Genomic DNA, 20,806 nt, shown 5'->3' with positions numbered 1-20,806 from the left:
TTTTGGCATCTCACTTTTTCCTTTGAAGTTCAGAGTGATTGGCGTCTCTGGGAACTCAGAATTTGGGATAGTGTTATTGACTCTCCTAATTAAGCATGTTGATTCTTGAACACAGCTACTTATGAGTCTTGGCCGTGGCCCTAAGCACTTTGTTTTCCAGTATTACCACCGGATACACAAATGCCACAGACACATAACTGGGTGAACCTTTTCAGATTGTGACTCAGCTTTGCTAGAGTCCCCAGTTAGTGGTGTCCAGAGCTCTTAAGCACACTCTTTTGCCTTGGATCACGACTTTAACCACTTAGTCTCAAGCTTTTCACTTGGACCTTCATGACACAAGCACATGGTTAGGGACAGCTTGATTTAGCCGCTTAGGCCTGGATTTAATTTCCTTGGGCCCTCCTATCCATTGATGCTCAAAGCCTTGGATCCTTTTTACCCTTGCCTTTTGGTTTTAAGGGCTATTGGCTTTTTCTACTGCTCCTTCTTTTTCTTTCTATTTTTTTTTGCCACTTTTTTTTTTTTTTCGCAAGCTTCCTTTTTCACTGCTTTTTCTTGCTTCAAGAATCAATTTCATGATTTTTCAGATCATCAATAACATTTCTCTTTGTTCATCATTCTTTCAAGAGCCAACAATTTTAACACTCATAAACAACAATATCAAAAGACATATGCACTGTTCAATCATTCATTCAGAAAACAAAAAGTATTGTCACCACATCAATATAATTAAATTAAATTCAAGGATAAATTCAAAATTCATGTACTTCTTGTTCTTTTGAATTAAAACATTTTTCATTTAAGAGAGGTGAAGGATTAATGGATTTATTCATAGCTTTAAGGCATGGTTACATACTAATGATCATGAAGTAGAGACACAAAACATAGATAAACACAATATTAAAAACCGAAAACAGAAAGAGATAAAGAACAAGGAATGAATCCACCTGAGTGAGGGTGGCGCCTTCTTGAAGGTCCAATGGTGCTTTTTGAGCTCCTCTATGTCTCTTCCTTGCTTCTGTTGAATGATTCCTAGTAATTTTGGTGTTTCTACCCTTAGTTGCTTCCAATATTTGTGTGGAGGATAACTTATCCCCTGAGGTATCTCAGGGATCTCTTGATTTGCAGCCACATGTTCTACCACTGAGCTATGACGGCTTATATTAGTCTTTCCATCTCCCATGACTCGGAGGTGGAAGCTTTTGTCTTCCCTTTGTGGTTTCTCTGGCCTTAGGTGCCATTGATGGTGATGGAAAAACAAAAAGCTTATGCTTTTACCACACCAAACTTAAAATTTTGCTCGCCCTCGAGCAAGAAAGAAAAGAAAAGTAGAAGAAGAAGAAGAGAATAGAAGAGAGAGGGGGAGAAGGAGGTTCGGCTATGTGGGAGAAGATGGGGTTTATGTTGTGTGAAAAATGAAGAAGAAAAGAAGGGTATTTATAGGGAGAGGGGAGGGTATAGGTTCGGCCAATTTGGGTGGGCATGGGTGGGAAAATGAATTTGAATTTTATGAAGGTAGGTGGGGTTTATGGGGAAGAGTGGGTTGATGTGAATGGTGAATGGGGTAATTGGGAAGAGGAATTGAGGTGATTGATGAAGAATATTGGGAATTGTGACATGGGGTATTCAAATCACAAAGATAGGATTAGGAGTTAAGGTGGGAATATGGTAGGTGGGGATCCTGTGGGGTCCACAGATCCTGAGGTGGGGATCCTGTGGGGTCCACAGATCCTGAGGTGAAAAGAAATACCATTCCTTCACCATATAGGCATGTAAAATGCCTTCATGCATCATTCTGGCGTTCAAACGCCCATTGGTGCATGTTCTGGGCGTTAAACGCCCATGTAATGCATGTTTCTGGCGTTGAACGCCAGTTTCATGCTTGTTTCTGGCGTTCAGCGCCAGTTTGTCCTCTGTGTGCACATCCTGGCGTTAAACGCCAGGTTGTTGCTTGTTTCTGGCGTTCAGCGCCAGAATGGTGCTCTGTTCTGGCGTTGAACGCCAGCCAGATGCATCTTACTGGCGTTGAACGCCAGTCTACGCTACCTCCAGGGTGAACAAATTTTTTCTTCTGTTTTTGACTCTGTTTTTAATTTTTTTGATTTTTTTCGTGACTCCTCATGATCATGTACCTAATTAAACACAAAAATAACAAAGAAACAAAATATAATAAAATTAGATAAATAAAATTGGGTTGCCTCCCAACAAGCGCTTCTTTAATGTCAATAGCTTGACAGTGACTCTCATGGAGCCACAAGATGATCAGGTCAATTTTAGTGTGTAGTCCCAACACCAAACTTAGAGTTTGGATATGGGATCTTAACACCAAACTTAGAGTTTGGTTGTGGCCTCACAACACCAAACTTAGAGTTTGACTGTGTGGGTTCTTCTTGACTCTGAACTGAGAGAAGTTCTTCATGCTTACTCTCCTCTGTCACAGAGGGATGGCCATGTGCCTTAAACACAAGGTAGTCCCCATTCAATTGAAGGACTAACTCACCTCTATTGACATCTATCACAGCTCCTGCTGTGGCTAGGAAAGGTCTTCCTAGGATGATGCATTCATCATCTTCCTTCCTAGTGTCTAGGATTATGAAATCAGCAGGGACGTAAAGGCCTTTAACCTTTACTAGTACGTTCTCTACTATTCCATAAGCTTGTCTCACTGACTTATCTGCCAATTGCAATGAGAACAAGGCAGGTTGTACCTCAATGATCCCCAGCTTCTCCATTACAGAGAGTGGCATAAGATTTATCCCTGACCCTAGATCACATAGAGCTTTTTCAAAGCTCATGGTGCCAATGGTGCAAGGTATTAAGAACTTGCCAGGATCTTGTCTCTTTTGAGGTAGAGTTCTCTGAATCCAAGTATCTAGTTCACTAATGAGCAAGGGGGGTTCACTTTCCCAAGTCTCATTACCAAACAGCTTGGCATTCAGCTTCATGATAGCTCCTAAATATTGAGCAACTTGCTCTCCAGTCACATCTTCATCCTCTTCAGAGGATGAATAGTCTTCAGAGCTCATGAATGGCAGAAGGAGATTTAATGGAATCTCTATGGTCTCTATATGAGCCTCAGATTCCTCTGGATCCTTAATAGGAAACTCCTTCTTACTTGAAGGACGTCCCAGGAGGTCTTCCTCACTAGGATTTTCGTCCTCCTCCTCCCTAGTGCATTCGGCCACTTTGATTAAATCAATGGCTTTGCACTCTCCTTTTGGATTCTCTTCTGTATTGCTTGGGAGAATACTGGGAGGAGTTTCAATGACTTTCTTACTCAGCTGGCCCACTTGTGCCTCCAAATTTCTAAATGAGGATCTTGTTTCATTCATGAAACTGAAAGTGGCCTTTGACAGATCAGAGACAATATGGGCTAAATTAGAAGTGTTTTGTTCAGAATTCTCTGTCTGTTGCTGAGAAGATGATGGATATGGCTTACTATTGCTCAGCCTATTGCGTCCACCATTGTTAAAGCCTTGTTGAGGCTTTTGTTGATCCTTCCAGGAGAAATTTGGGTGATTTCTCCATGATGGGTTATAGGTGTTTCCATAAGGTTCACCCATGTAATTAACTTCTGCCATGGCAGGGTTCTCAGGATCATAAGCTTCTTCAGAAGCTGCCTCTCTAGTACTGTTGGATGCATGTTGCAATCCATTCAGATTTTGAGAGATCATGTTGACCTGTTGAGTCAACATTTTGTTCTGAGCCAATATGGCATTCAGAGCATCAATTTCAAGAACTCCTTTCTTCTGAGGTATCCCATTATTCACAGAATTCCTCTCAGAGGTGTACATGAACTGGTTGTTTGCAACCATGTCAATGAGTTCTTGTGCCTCTTCAGGCGTTTTCTTCAGGTGAATAGATCCACCTGCAGAATGGTCCAATGACATTTTCGAAAATTCAGAGAGACCATAATAGAATATATCTAACATGGTCCATTCTGAGAACATGTCAGATGGACATCTTTTGGTCAGCTGCTTGTATCTTTCCCAAGCTTCATAGAGGGATTCACCATCTTTTTGTTTGAAGGTTTGAACATCCACTCTCAGCTTGCTCAGCTTTTGAGGAGGAAAGAATTTATCCAAGAAGGCAGTGACCAGCTTATCCCAGGAGTCCAGGCTATCCTTAGGTTGTGAATCCAACCATATTCTAGCTCTGTCTCTTACAGCAAAAGGGAAAAGCATGAGTCTGTAGACTTCAGGATCAACTCCATTCGTCTTTACAGTCTCACAGATCTGCAAGAACTCAGTTAAAAACTGATAGGGATCTTCAGATGGAAGTCCATAAAACTTGCAGTTTTGTTGCATTAATGCAACTAGTTGAGGCTTAAGCTCAAAGTTATTGGCTCCAATGGCAGGAATGGAGATGCTTCTTCCATCAAACTTGGATGTTGGTTTTGTGAAGTCACCAAGCATTCTCCTTGCATTATTATTATTATTATTATTTTCGGCTGCCATGTCCTTCTCTTGTTCGAAAATTTCTGAAAGGTTGTTTCTGGATTGTTGTAATTTAGCTTCTCTTAATTTTCTCTTCAGAGTCCTTTCAGGTTCTGGATCAACTTCAACAAGAGTGTCCTTTTCCCTGTTCCTGCTCATATGAAAGAGAAGAAACAAGAAAAGAAAGAGGAATCCTCTATGTCACAGTATAGAGATTCCTTTATGTTAGTAGAAAGAGAAAGGGGAGAAGAATGAAAAAGAATGAATAGTCTGTATAAAGAGTAAGGATAGGGGGTGAAGAGAAGTGTTAGTAATTAATTAATTAAATAGAAGAAGAGAAGAGAGGGAGAAAAAAAATTCGAAAATAATTTTTGAAAAAGGGGTTAGTATTTTCGAAAATTAAAGATGAATTAAAATTGAAATTAAAACTTGAAACAATTAGTTAATTAAAAAGAGTTTTTGAAAAAGAGAGAGGTATTTTCGAAAATTAGAGAGGGAAAAGTAGTTAGGTGGTTTTGAAAAAGATAAGAAACAAACAAAAAGTTAGTTAGTTGATTGAAAAAGATTTGAAATCAAAATTTTGAAAAAGATAAGAAGATAAGAAGTTAGATAAGATATTTTGAAATCAAATTTTGAAAAAGATAAAGTTTTTGAAAAAGATAAGATAAAAAGATAAAAAGATTTTTAAGAAAAAGATATTTTGAAAAAGATTTAATTTTTAAAATTACTTAACTAACAAGAAACTACAAGATAAGATTCTAGAAATTAAAGATTGAACCTTTCTTAACAAGAAAGTAACAAACTTCAACTTTTTGAACCAATCACATTACTTGTTAGTTAATTTTCGAAAATTAGATATAAAAGATAAGAAAAAGATTTTGAAAATATTTTGAAAAAGATTTTTGAAATTTTCGAAAATTATAAAAAAATGAAAAAGATATGATTTTTGAAAAAGATTTTGAAAAGATAAGAATTTTAAAATTGAAATTTTGACTTGACTTGTAAGAAACAACTAATTTTAAAAAATTTTTGACCAAGTCAACCCAAAATTTCGAAAATTTGGAGGAAAATAAAGAAAAGATATTTTTTTGATTTTTGAATTTTTAATTATGAAAGAGAAAAACAACAAGAATATTCAATGCATGAAATTTTTAGATCAAAACGATGAATGCATGCAAGAATGCTATGAATGTCAAGATGAACACCAAGAACACTTTGAAGATCATGATGAACATCAAGAACATTATTTTGAAAAAATTTTGATGCAAAGAAAACATGCAAGACACCAAACTTAGAAATTTTTAATGCATGGAAAATATGAATGCAAAAATGCACATGAAAAACAACAAACAACACAAAACAAGAAATTATCAAGATCAAATAAGAAGACTTGTCAAGAACAACTTGAAGATCATGAAGAACACTATGAATGCATGAGATTTTCGAAAAAATGCAAGAAAAATTTTAAAAGCATGCAATTGACACCAAACTTAAAAATTAACACAAGTCTCAAACAAGAACACCAAATATTTTTTTTTATGATTTTCTAATTTTTTTGTATTTTTATTGATTTTTTTCGAAAAACATTTTTGGAAAAACGAAAAAAGAAAAGAAAAATTTTGAAAAAGATTTTTGAAAAGAAAATTACCTAATCTGAGCAACAAGATGAACCGTCAGTTGTCCATACTCGAACAATCCCCGGCAACGGCGCCAAAAACTTGGTGGACGAAATTGTGATCATCAATACTGGTTCTTTGGCATATACACAAAAACTATTGTGGCTCTTGGTTAAATTCACAACTCCGTTCAACTAACCAGCAAGTGTACTGGGTCGTCCAAGTAATAAACCTTACGTGAGTAAGGGTCGATCCCACAGATATTGTTGGTATGAAGCAAGCTATGGTCACCTTGCAAATCTCAGTTAGGCAGATTAAATCTGTTTATGGGTTTTCGAAAATAAAGATAAGAAAATAAATAATAAAAGGATAGAAGACTTATGCAGATTCATTAGTGGGAATTTCAGATAAGCGAATGGAGATGCTGCATGGCTCAAGGACGTCTGCTCTCCTACTGCTTCTACTCAATCCTTCTTACTCCTTTCCATGGCAAGCTTTGTATAGGGGTTCACCATCAGCTGTGGCTACTTTCAATCCTCTCGGGAAAATGATCCTATGCGGCTGTCACTCGCACGGCTAATCGTCTGGAGGCATCACCCATGGTTGATGGCTACATCCCATCCTCGCAGTGAAAACTAATGCTCACGCACTCTGTCACAGTACGGCTAATCACTGGTTGGTTCCCGCTCCTACTGGAATAGAATCCCTTGATTCTTTTGCGTCTGTCACTAACGCCCAGCACTTGCAAGTTTGAAGCACGTCACAGTCATTCATTACCGGAATCCTACTCGGAATACCACAGACAAGGTGAGACTTTCCGGATTCCCAGGATCCTACTCGGAATACCACAGACAAGGTGAGACTTTCCGGATCCTCATAAATGCCGCCATCTATCTAGCTTATACCACGAAGATTCTGTTGGGGAATCTAAGAGATACACATTCAAGCTCGGTTGCATGTAGAACGGAAGTGGTTGTCAATCACACACGTTCATAAGTGAGAATGATAATGAGGGTTACTTATCATCACATTCATCATGTTCTTGGGTACGAATGAATATCTTGGAATAAGAATAAGAGAGATTTGAATAAAAGATAATAGACTTTCATTAATACTTGAGGTACAGCAGAGCTCCACACCCTTAATCTATGGTGTGCAGAAACTCCACCGTTGAAAATACATAAGCAAAGGATTCAGGCATGGCCGAATGGCCAGCCCTCTCCATGATCAAGTGACCGAATGATCAAGAGATTAAACTGTCAAAAGATATCTAACATAATAGATAAATGTTCTATTTATAATAAACTAGCTCCTAGGGCTTAGATGAGTAAGTAATTGATGCATAAATCCACTTCCGGGGCCCACTTGGTGTATGTTTGGGCTGAGCTTGATCAATCCACGAGCTAAGGCTTCTCTTGGAGTTGAACTTCGAGTTATGACGTGTTTTGGGCGTTCAACTCCGGATCATGACGTTTTTCTGGCGTTTAACTCTAGACAGCAGCGTGTACTTGGCGTTCAATGCCAAGTTACATCGTCAATCTTCGAATAAAGTATGGACTATTATATATTGTTGGAAAGCCCTGGATGTCTACTTTCCAAAGCCGTTGAGAGCGCGCCAATTGGAGTTCTGTAGCTTCAGAAAATCTATTTCGAGTGCAGGGAGGTCAGATTCCAACAGCATCAGCAGTCCTTTTGTCAGCCTTCTTCAGAGTTTTGCTCAAATCCCTCAATTTCAGCCAGAATTTACCTGAAATCACAGAAAAACGCACAAACTCATAGTAAAGTCCAAAAATGTGAATTTAACATAAAAACTAATGAAAACATCCCTAAAAGTAGCTCAAACTTACTAAAAACTATCTAAAAACAATGCCAAAAAGCGTATAAATTATCCGCTCATCAAATCTCCATCTCTTGATCAACCTCTTCCAAGTCTTCAACTATGATATGCTTTGGAGGTTGTACACCCTCCTCAGCATCAATTTCAACCGTCTTGGAAGGAGGCTCTATGTCTTGACTTTCCCATAGAGGTTCTACATCTCCTAAGTCTTCAACCACTTCTCCTTCTTCAATAATTCTGACTTCCTCTACTTGTTCCAGTACAAAGTCATGCTCTGTACTGTTTACTGGAGTTTCTAGTATCTCCTTCATACTACGTTCTTCATTAGATTGTCCACATGAAGCCATGGGGGTTCCTTGAGTGTCCGAACGTCGGGAGGCTAATTGACTTATTAGGAGTTGCCCCAATTGATGAAGGGTTGCCTGACATCGATCCACTATTTCCTTGAGATGATCCTTTGCCTCTTGATGCACTCAGTTTTCATAAATAGGATCATAATGCTCTTGGATTGATGGATATGGAGATGGTGAATATTGAAATGGTGGTTCTTGTGAGTAATTGGGTTGGAATTGGGGTGGTTCTATATGTGGTTCATATGGTTCATAAGGTGGTTGAGGGTTAGGGTCATATGGAGGTGAATGGCGGGAAGGGGCTTGTGAGTGTGGTGAGTTGAGGTTGTGTTGAAAGGATGATCTCTGAGCATAGGGTGGGGCTTGTTGGTAGCTACAAGATGGTCCACCATATCTATCAGCTTGGGATGCAATGTAGCCTGGTCTTTATCCATGATATCCAGGATGGTGTTGTTGCCTAAAGGGTTGATTAGATCCTCTTGGCTCCATCCATCCTTGATTGGTCTGACCTTGATGCATATTCCTATTGTGGTTTCTATTTCCTTCAACAAAGTTAGAACCAAACTCAAAGCGAGAGGGGTGAGAATTCATAGTAGTTAGAGAAATAAAGGGAAAAAAAGAGAAAACAAATAAACAAGTAAAAGAAAAATATTTTTTTTCTTTTAAATATTTACAATAACCAATAATAAGGCACACGTTTGCAATTCCCCGGCAACGGCGCCATTTTGATGAGAGAACTTTTGCGTGGTCTAGAAATTTGCGGGTAAATTCTCGTTGCAAGTATAGTTTCTAAACCTTCAAAAGTCCTTTCATACAAACGTTTTGGTTGTCACAAGTAACAAATCCCTTTAAAAATTGTTAACCGAGTATTTAAACCTCGGGTCGTCTTCTCAAGGAATTGCAGGGAGGTATGTTCTTATTATTGGTTATGAGTTGTAAATTGGTAAAATTTGGGGTTTTGGAAGTAAGGTGCGAATATGTTATATGATAAGTAAAATAAAGTAATACTAATAAAATCTCTTGGCAAGGTATAAGAACTGGCGGTCCTATCCCAGTTATCCTTATCAATTGTGATGAGAATTGGATTCTTCTCCCACTTTGTTAACCTCTAACTATGAAGGTAAGTTAAGTGGATGAATTCCAATTTTCAATCAACAATGAGTTTAATAACTCTAGAGTCACCAATTATTTAACCAAAGCCAAAAGGAAAGAAAATTGAAACTGCTGAAATAAAAATGCCTTCAGATGGGAGGCAATAATCATGTAAATAAAAGAAAGTAATATTAAACTGAAATACCTCAAATATCATTAAATAAAAATGTCAATTCTAACACGGAAAATATCAACAGCCAATTGGGCAACATCAATCAAACATAAAAAGCTTCAGAGTAATCGAAACATAAAAAAGAGAGATTTAAATAGAAAAAGGAATATTGAACCTGGATCGAGAGTCACTCTAGAAAGCTAAGAGAAGTCCTAAATCCTAGTTTCTAAAAATCCTAATTTCTAATCCTAAGAGAGAGACGAGAGAACCTCTCTCAAAACTAAATCTAAATCATGGAAAGTGAATTATGAGTGCATAGTTATGAATGGATGCATTCCCCCACTTTATAGCCTCTAATCTGTGTTCTCTGGGCCAAAAACTGGGTCAGAAATAGTCCAGAAATCACTTCCAGCGCTTTCTGGTCCGTACAGGTCGCGGAAAAGTGACGCGGCCGCATGGCTCACGCGGCCGTGCGGGTTGCGTTCCTGCCAGGTCATGCGTCCGTGTGACTCACGCGTTCGCGTCGCCTGGCGTCGGAGCAGCTATGGCAAATTATATATCAAATCGAAGCCCCGGACGTTAGCTTTTCAACACAACTAAAACCGCGTCGTTTGGACCTCTGTAGCTAAAGTTATAGCCGTTTGAGTGCGAAGAGGTCAGACTGGACAGCTTAGCAATTTCTCCAACTTATTGTATTCCTTCCACTTTTGCATGCTTCCTTTCCATCCTCTGAGTCATTCCTGCCTTGTAATCTCTGAAAACACTTAACACACACATCAAGGCATCTAATGGTAATAAGAGAGGATTAATAATAAGCAAATATAAGTCCAAAGAAACATGTTTTCAATCAAAGCACATAATTAGGAAGGCAAATGTAAAACCATGCAAATAGTATGAATAAGTGGGTAAAGAGTTGATAAAAACCACTTAATTGAGCACAAGATAAACCATGAAATATGGGTTTATCAACCTGCCCACACTTAAACACTAGCATGTCCTCATGCTAAGCTCAAGATAAACTATAAAGAGATGAAGAGGAATGATAGAATGTATGGGATGCAACCTATGAATGCAACTAAATGTAAAATGCTTCTACCTACTTGGTTAAAAGTAAACAATTCCTTTAAGAACATACATGAACTGGATTTCACTAATTCAAATCATAAAAATGAAGCACAAATAGACTTGTAAGAAGAAAATAGCTTATGAAAGCGGGGAACAAGGAATTGAGCATCGAACCCTTACTGGTAGTGTATACACTCTAATCACTCAGGTGTTTAAGGTTCGATCTCTCAATTCTCTACTAACCTTGCTTTCTAAGGCTTGCTCTTCATCTAACAATCAACATAAATTTAATGCATAAATACACATATCAAGAGGTCTTTTAAGGGTTGTAATGGGGTTAGGGTCAAGGTAGGATTGTATTTGGCCAAGTGGACTAAAATCTGAATCCTTAATTAACTTAAACTTTCCACCTAACTTTAGACAATCCATGTAATCATAATACCATCTAACTGTCCATTAACCATGTTTTCCACATGTTCATGCATTCTAATTTCAAGTCCAACTCATATGCATTTCACCATTTACTTTGGGGCATTTTGTCCCCTTTCACTTATCTTGCTCTTTTATATATATATATATATATATATATATATATATATATATATATATATATATATATATATATATATATATATTTTCTTTTGTTTTTCTCAATGCATATGATTAATTTATTGAATGCATGAACATGTCCTAAACATTTCTTTCACATTTTCAGAAAATTCTAACATACTCAATTCTCAAACCAGATGTTTCCAAACCCACTTTTCCCACACTTAATTTATGAGCACTCTCACTAGTCTAAGCTAACTAAGGATTCAAATTAAGGACATTATTATTTTTCGCTTAGAGTTAATGATGTGCTAAAATAAAGAACAAAGGGGTAAAATAGGCTCAACATTAGTTTGCAAGGGATAATGAAAGGTAAGGCCATATGGGTATGTAAGCTAAGTGAAACAAAGGCCTCAATCATATAAGTGCATGCATACATCAAATTATGGAAATATAGAATTAAGCAAGACAAAGATCACAATTTTAGAGAGAGCAACACACACCAAAAATAAAATTATTGGTTGGTAAAATGCAACCAATCAAATAGGCTCAAAATCTCACAGGTTTTGTGCGTTCGAACTCTAATCCATGTTCCAAAATAATATTTCTTCAAACAAGTGTAACATTAAATTTTATTCAAATTAGTGAAATTTTCTAAAAGGTTTCTTGAAAAAGAAAATATTACTTTAATCAAGTTGTAAAATATGCAAATATCAAACAAATATGCAAATGCAACAACTAATCTACAAAGAAAATTTAAACATTGGTGTTTGAGACAAGAAAGTACTAACCCATGGAGATCGGTATCGACCTCCCTACACTTAAAGATTGCACCGTCCTCGGTGCATGCTGAGATGTGCAGGTGGACGGGTCTTCTCCAACTGATGCTTTTCTCCAAGGATTTTGTTGATGGACTTGTTTGTCTTCCCATTGAGAAGCTTTTCCTCTCTCTTCGTGGTGGCTATCCTGAAAGAAGATGGAAAAGAAAAAGTAACCCAAAAAGATAGAAAATAAATAAAATATAATTGGGTTAATGCCAAATGATAAGCGTCTCATTTACATGGTAGCTACAACATGCAAGTGAGAAAATAGTGGAAGGACATGGCAAATCAATGGTGCAAAATTTACAACAATGGGAAAGAGAGATAATATAAATTTATGTCAATGCAAAAGTAATACAAATATAAAAAATTGGCATTGATTTAAATAATATTACTCAATCAGAATTAAACAAGTCACTAAGCATCAAGAAAATACCAGAAAAGATGTAACAGTTGAATAAGAATATTTGAACACCAATAATAATTTTAGAAAAATAAAAATATGCAATGAATGAAAGGATGCAAATAAATGAAATAATTGGAAGTAAGAGAAAATAAGAAAGGAAGAAGAAAGAAATAAGAAAAGATAAGAAGAATAAAGATTCGGAGAAGAAAAGATAAGAAAATTGGCACTAATTTGGATAGGTTGTGCGACGCTGGCGACGCGGTCGCGTGGGTGACGCGGTCGCGTGGTGCGCAAATAAGGTTAGGCGACGCGGACGCGTGGGGCACGCGATCGCGTGACTCGATTTGTGCTAGTGGCGCGTGTGTAGCCTCGCGCTCGCACAACTCTCTGTTCAAAATCTTATTAGTGCCAAATTTTAAGTGACGCGATCGCATGGGGCATGCGATCGCGTGAGTGGGCTTTAAAGGAACATGGCGCGATCGCGTGGGTCACGTGGCCGCGTGGGAAGGATTATGCGTTCAGCACCAATCCAGCACCACTCTCGCACAACTTTCGGGTGTGCACCACTTTGACGTCAAAATCTTGGTCACGCGGCCGCGTGGGTCACGCGGTCGCGTGGGAGGCCATTATTCCCATGTGACGCGGACGCGTCAGCGACGCGGTCGCGTGGGTTGATTTGTGCCATTGGCACGCCTCTAGCCACGCTCCAGCGTGACTCTCTGTTCGTTTTTATTTTTCTCTTCTCTCCTTGCGACGCGGATGCGTTGCTGATGCGGTCGCGTCGCGTGGCATCTTTTTTTTTATGCAAAATGCAAAATGCAATGCTTAATGTGAATGCTATGCATGATTCCAGGTTCAATAAAATAAAATAAAATTCAAAAACAAACAAAACTAAATAAAATTAAAATTTACAAAATGAATGATCATACCATGGTGGGTTGTCTCCCACCTAGCACTTTTAGTTATAGTCCTTAAGTTGGACATTTGATGAGCTTCCTGTTATGGTGGTTTATGCTTGTACTGATCTAGGAATCCCCACCAATATTTGTACTTCCAGTTGCCTCCGGGGTCCCAAACTAGGCACAGAAAGCCTTTAAGTAAGTTAAAGCAAGTGACAAGGCCCCAAGAGTGGTGATTGATAGAATGGATTCCGGGGTCCCAGACCTTGCCTTTGCACCCGTCTTTGTGTAGATCAACATGATTCCATCCGGGTAGCAAGCAATCTGAATTCTGACTAGAGCTGCCAAACAGCTTCCTAGACCCATTCAGTTGAGCTCTATACCAACCTTTGCGTTTAAACTTAAAGCTTCCAGCCATGATGAACCTTGCAGGAAAATTCTTACCACTGACCATCTTCCGCTTACTCTTAATGTCACAAAGAGCTCTAAGTTGACCATCCGTATCCAGTAGCCCATATTCAAGTGGGATTAGAAAGCTATGAGATATGAATTTTACCCACTTGAATGTTGTGAAGGATGATTGCAACTTAGGGGGAGGCGTTTTTAATGAAATTGCAAGCTCCACTCCCTTGTGCTCTTCTCTGATAATTACCACCTCTTTGCAAGCTTCTTCAATTTCAACCTCTTCCTCTTGGTAGCTTTCTTCCAATTCAATCATCTCTTCATTGCTTTCCAAGGGCTTGGGAGGTTGTGCTTCTTCTTCTTGAATCTCCATCTCTTGATCAACCTCTTCCAAGTCTTCAACTATGATATGCTTTGGAGGTTGTACACCCTCCTCAGCATCAATTTCAACCGTCTTGGAAGGAGGCTCTATGTCTTGACTTTCCCATGGAGGTTCTACATCTCCTAAGTCTTCAACCACTTCTTCTTCTTCAATAATTCCGGCTTCCTCTACTTGTTCCAGTACAAAGTCATGCTCCGTACTGTTCACTGGAGTTTCTAGTATCTCCTTCATACTACGTTCTTCATTAGATTGTCCACATGAAGCCATGGGGGTTCCTTGAGGGTCCGAACATCGGGAGGCTAATTGACTCATTAGGAGTTGCCCCAATTGATGAAGGGTTGCCTAACATCGATCCACTGTTTCTTTGAGACGATCCTTTGCCTCTTGATGAACTCGGTTTTCATAAATAGGATCATAATGCTCTTGGATTGATGGATATGGAGATGGTGAATATTGAAGTGGTGGTTCTTGTGAGTAATTGGGTTGGAATTGGGGTGGTTCTATATATGGTTCATATGGCTCATAAGGTGCTTGGTATGGTGGTTGAGGGTTAGGGTCATATGGAGGTGAATGGTGGGAAGGGGCTTGTGAATGTGGTGAGTTGAGGTTGTGTTGAAAGGATGATCTCTGAGCATAGGGTGGGGCTGGTTGGTAGCTACAAGATGGTCCACCATATCTATCAGCTTGGGATGCATTGTAGCCTGGTCTTTGTCCATGATATCCAGGATGGTGTTGTTGCCTAAAGGGTTGATCAGATCCTCTTGGCTCCATCCATCCTTGATTGGTCTGACCTTGATGCATATTCCTGCTGTGGTTTCTATTTCCTTCAACAAAGTTAGAACCAAACTCAAAGCGAGAGGGGTGAGAATTCATAGTAGTTAGAGAAATAAAGGGAAAAAAAGAGAAAACAAATAAACAAGTAAAAGAAAAATATTTTTTTCTTTTAAATATTTACAATAACCAATAATAAGGCACACGTTTGCAATTCCCCGGCAACGGCGCCATTTTGATGAGAGAACTTTTGCGTGGTCTAGAAATTTGCGGATAAATCCTCGTTGCAAGTATAGTTTCTAAACCTTCAAAAGTCCTTTCATACAAACGTTTTAGTTGTCACAAGTAAGAAACCCCTTTAAAAATTGTTAACCGAGTATTTAAACCTCGGGTCGTCTTCTCAAGGAATTGCAGGGAGGTATGTTCTTATTATTGGTTATGAGTTGTAAATTGGTAAAATTTGGGGTTTTGGAAGTAAGGTGCGAATATGTTATATGATAAGTAAAATAAAGTAATACTAATAAAATCTCTTGGCAAGGTATAAGAACTGGAGGTCCTATCCCAGTTATCCTTATCAATTGTGATGAGAATTGGATTCTTCTCCCACTTTGTTAACCTCTAACTATGAAGGTAAGTTAAGTGGATGAATTCCAATTTTCAATCAACAATGAGTTTAATAACTCTAGAGTCACCAATTATTTAACCAAAGCCAAAAGGAAAGAAAATTGAAACTGCTGAAATAAAAATGCCTTCAGATGGGAGGCAATAATCATGTAAATAAAAGAAAGTAATATTAAACTGAAATACCTCAAATATCATTAAATAAAAATGTCAATTCTAACACGGAAAATATCAACAGCCAATTGGGCAACATCAATCAAACATAAAAAGCTTCAGAGTAATCAAAACATAAAAAAGAGAGATTTAAATAGAAAAAGAAATATTGAACCTGGATCGAGAGTCACTCTAGAAAGCTAAGAGAAGTCCTAAATCCTAGTTTCTAAAAATCCTAATTTCTAATCCTAAGAGAGAGAGGAGAGAACCTCTTTCAAAACTAAATCTAAATCATGGAAAGTGAATTATGAGTGCATGGTTATGAATGGATGCATTCTCCCACTTTATAGCCTCTAATCTGTGTTTTCTGGGCCGAAAACTGGGTCAGAAATAGTCCAGAAATCACTTCCAGCGCTTTCTGGTCCGTACAGGTCGCGGAAAAGTGACGCGGCCGCATGGCTCACGCGGCTGCGCGGGTTGCGTTCCTGCCAGGTCACGCGTCCGTGTGACTCACGCGTTCGCGTCGCCTGGCATCGGAGCAGCTATGGCAAATTATATATCAAATCGAAGCCCCGGACGTTAGCTTTCCAACACAACTGAAACCGCGTCGTTTGGATCTCTGTAGCTAAAGTTATAGCCGTTTGAGTGCGAAGAGGTCAGACTGGACAGCTTAGCAATTTCTCCAACTTATTGTATTCCTTCCACTTTTGCATGCTTCCTTTCCATCCTCTGAGTCATTCCTGCCTTGTAATCTCTGAAAACACTTAACACACACATCAAGGCATCTAATGGTAATAAGAGAGGATTAATAATAAGCAAATATAAGTCCAAAGAAACATGTTTTCAATCAAAGCACATAATTAGGAAGGCAAATGTAAAACCATGCAAATAGTATGAATAAGTGGGTAAAGAGTTGATAAAAACCACTCAATTGAGCACAAGATAAACCATGAAATATGGGTTTATCAAGGCCATCAAGTCGGCGAGGGACGCCAAGACTGAGGTCGCGGGGCTAAAGGGGGAGGTTGCTGGTTTGAAGAAGAAGAACAAGGAGACGGTGAGAAATGCTCGCGAGGTGATTTCTGGGATCGAGGAAGCGATAAAGGCTCAGATCAAGCTGCTTTCTCTCGAGTTCGACACCTCTGCCACTGGAGCTTTTAAGACTATCTGGGATGGTCAGATTGTTGACATCCTGAGAAAGTGATGTGTAATTAGTTGTACTTTTTTGGGCCGTGCTGGCCTTGTAAAGTGTTGTTTTAAACTTTTTGGTAGCTTGTTTTACCGTTTTACTCGACGTTTGGTATTTACAAAGCCAACTTGTTGCTCTTTAAATATTCGGATCATGGCCTTTATTTTTGTAGCCTCTTAGTGTAGTGTTCACAATTTCGTTGGCTCCTGGGGTGATAAGTCTCGTGATGCCGTAACCTTACTGAATTGGTTAGTTAAAGGCTGAACATCGGTAAAATGGAAATAAGCAAGAAGTAATTTTTACTTAAAAGTGTAATCGAAACATGCTAAGCGATGACAAAAATTAACAAAACATGAAATAAAACGGGTGTTACTGAATCATGGAAACGGGTGGTCGTCGCGTTTGTCCTGGATTCTAGGAATAGATACTTGACAAATTCGCCACGTTCCATGTTTGGGGTACCTCCTTCTCGTCCAGCCGTTCTAGCTTGTAAGCCACGTTGCCGACCACCTCCTTTACTCTGTATGGTACTTTCCACTTAGCCACCAATTTTCCTTCCCCAGGGGTCGGCAGGCCTACGTGGTTGCGTCGTAGGATTAGGTCATTTGGCTCAAAACTCCTTCTCACCACTTTGGCATTGTAGCATATGGCTATTTTCTGCTTCAGGGCCGTCTCAGACAAGTGCGCCATTTTCCTGGTCTCGTCGACCAGATCCTTTTCTACGGCTTCCTCGACTCCACCTAGGAGTAACCATGGACTCGGTTCCCCCACCTCTACAGGAATCACTACATCAACCCCATAGGTAAGTCGGAAAGAAGTTTCCTCGGTGGTGGATTGTGATGTTCTCCTATAGGATCATAGAACTGACGCAAGTTCGTCTGCCCACGCTCCCTTCTTTTGATCGATCTGTTTCTTGAGGCCTTGGAGAATGACTTTTTTTGTGGCTTCAACTTGGCCATTTGTCTGTGGGTGCTCCACCAACAAGAATCTCTGTTTTAACCCTAGGCCCGTAAGAAATTTTCCAAACTTCTTATATATGAACTGCATCCCATAGTCTGATATCACGGACTCTGGGATTCCAAATCTGGAAATTACCTACCTCCACATGAACTTACAGCAATTTGCTAATGAGATGCTAGCCAGCAGCTCTGCTTCGACCCACATCATCTAGTAGTCAATGGCCACAATCAGCAAACTTAACTCAGCTGCCGGGGTCTTATGGAAATTAGGATTCTCTTGACGAACTCTTGGGAGTCTGACATCATCGTGGGCCAAAGTAACTGGCCCTAACGAGCTTCCGGGCCAAAGCCTTTCCACCGATATGGTGGCCGCAACACCCCTCATGGACTTCCCTTAAGACGCAGTCCGTCTGGTCGGGGCGTAGGCATTTCAACAGGGGTTGGTTCAGTCCTCTCTTGAATAGTTGGTCCTGTACTATTTCGTACGTGGCTGGTGCACGAAATTGTGATCTCAATGGCGCCAACAACTTGGTACGCACAATTGTAATATCACTCTTTTTCACAACTTCGCACAACTAACCAGCAAGTGCACTGGGTCATCCAAGTAATAAACCTTACGTGAGTAAAGGATGATCCCACGGAGATTGTCGGCTTGAAGTAAGCTATGGTCACCTTGTAAATCTCAGTCAGGCAGATTAAACTGGTTATGGAGTTTTGATAATTAAAATATAAATAAACATAAGATAAAGATAGAGATACTTATGTAATTCATTGGTGGAAATTTCAGATAAGTGTATGGAGATGCCTCATTCCTTTTGAATCTCTTCTTTCCTATTGCCTTCATCCAATCCTTCTCACTCCTTTCCATGGCAAGCTGTTTGTAGGGGGATCACCGTTGTCAGTGGCTACCGTCCATCCTCTTAGTGAAAATGGTCCAGCTACGGGTTACGTAGGGCTAATCATCTGTCGGTTCTCGATCGTGTAGGAATAGAATTTACTATCCTTTTGCATCTGTCACCATGCCCTACAGTCGCGAGTTTGAAGCTCGTCACAGTCATCCCATCCCAGATTCGACTTTCCGGATTTCAAGAATGCTGCCAATGGATTCTAGCTTATACCACGAAGACTTTGATCTCACGAAATGGAAGGCTCTGTTGTCAAGAGAGGCAACCATGCATCGTGGACCAGGAATCCAAGAGATACACACTCTAGCTTTCGCAGGTAGAACGGAAGTGTTTGTCAGGCACGCGTTTATAAGTGAGAATGGTGATGAGTGTCACGGATCATCACATTCATCAGGTTGAAGTGCGAATGAATATCTTAGAATGAGAATAAGCATGAATTGAATAGAAAATAGTAGTAATTGCATTAATACTCAAGGAACAACAGAGCTCCACACCCTTAATCTATGGTGTGTAGAAACTCCGCCGTTGAGAATACATAAGTGATGAGGTCTAGGCATGGCCGAATGGCTAGCCTCCCCAAATGACATATGAATTTGAAAATAGGGAAAAAGACCCATAGTACAATAGTAAAAAGTTCTATTTCTACTAAACTAGTTACTAGGGTTACATAAATGAGTAAATGATGCAGAAATCCATTTCCGGGCCCACTTGGTGTGTGCTTGGACTGAGCATTGAAGCTTTCACATGTAGAGGTCTTCCTTGGAGTTAAACGCCAATTTGTAACTTGTTTCTGGCGTTTAACTCTGCTTTGCAACTTGTTTCTGGCGTTTAACGCTAGAATAGGGCAGAAAGCTGACGTTAAATGCCAATTTGTATCGTCTAAACTCGGGCAAAGTATGGACTATTATATATTGCTTGAAAGCCCTAGATGTCTACTTTCCAACGCAGTTAAGAGCGCGCCTTTTTGGACTTCTGTAGCTCCAAAAATTCCATTTCGAGTGCAGGGAGGTCAAAATTCAACAGCATCAGCAGTCCTTTGTCAGCCTCTGAATCAGATTTTTGCTCAAGTCCTTCAATTTCAGCCAGAAAATACCTGAAACCACAGAAAAATACACAAACTCATAGTAAAGTCTAGAAATGTGAATTTTGCTTAAAAACTAATAAAAATATACAAAAAATTGAATAAATCATACTAAAAACTATGTAAAAACAATGCCAAAAAGCGTATAAATTATCCACTCATCAGTGGCCGCCTCCCTCCTTATCGCCTTTGTGGCCTTGTAGCTATCGAGGAGCTTGCCGTTTTCCAAAAAGCCAGTAATTGGGTCGATCCATGAGGGAACGACGCCTGCTTGGGTCATGCACAGGGCGATTGTCGGTTCTTTCACCAATCCTTGGATCAAAGACCGGTTTTCCGTTCCTGGCTTTGTACTGGCTAGCTTCGATAGGAGGTCGGCTCGTGTGTTCCTTTCTCTTAGAACATGCTGCACCATGACCTCATCGAACTCTTTGCTTAAACTCCTGACCCTTTCCAGGTATTTTTGCAACAAGGAGACCCTGGCTTGATAGGTTCCATTGATTTGGGAAATGACGACTTGAGAGTTGCTATTCACCTCTTCTGCTTGGTTGTTAGAGACCGGAAATTCAAACTTGATAGATTGCTCGTATACCATTCTGGTCGGGCTTTCTAGTATTATCCCTGCCCCCCGAGCGTTTGGTTGGAAGCTCTGTCTACATGGAGTTTCCACTGCATGTCCGGGGCCTCGTGAGGGTCTCCGGGCACCACCACTAGGAAATCGACCATCGCTTGGGCTTTAATTGCGTGTCTGAGATCGTATTCCAGATCATATTGAGACAGCTTGACTGCCAAAGTCATCATCCGTCCCGCTAGGTCAGGCTTTTGCAAGACTTGGTAGATCGCTTGATCCGTCCTGATGATTACTCGATGCCCCAGAAAGTATTGCCGCAACCTTTGGGACGAGGTCAAGAATGCATAGGCTTGCTTTTCCAATTTGCTGTACCTTAAATCTGCACATTGCAATGCTTTGCTTATAAAGTAGATTGGCTATTGGACCTTTCCTTCTTCGCGAAAGTCGTCACGGACCTTTGAGGGAGCGCGTTGAACCATCGGATTGCTGGTCCTGCCAGGGTCACGGGAAAAGCGCGACATCTCACCTC

This window comes from Arachis hypogaea, chromosome 4, assembly GCF_003086295.3.
Source record: "Arachis hypogaea cultivar Tifrunner chromosome 4, arahy.Tifrunner.gnm2.J5K5, whole genome shotgun sequence".
NCBI classification, from domain to species: domain Eukaryota; kingdom Viridiplantae; phylum Streptophyta; class Magnoliopsida; order Fabales; family Fabaceae; genus Arachis; species Arachis hypogaea.
Note: the sequence above shows the minus strand (reverse complement) of the source record.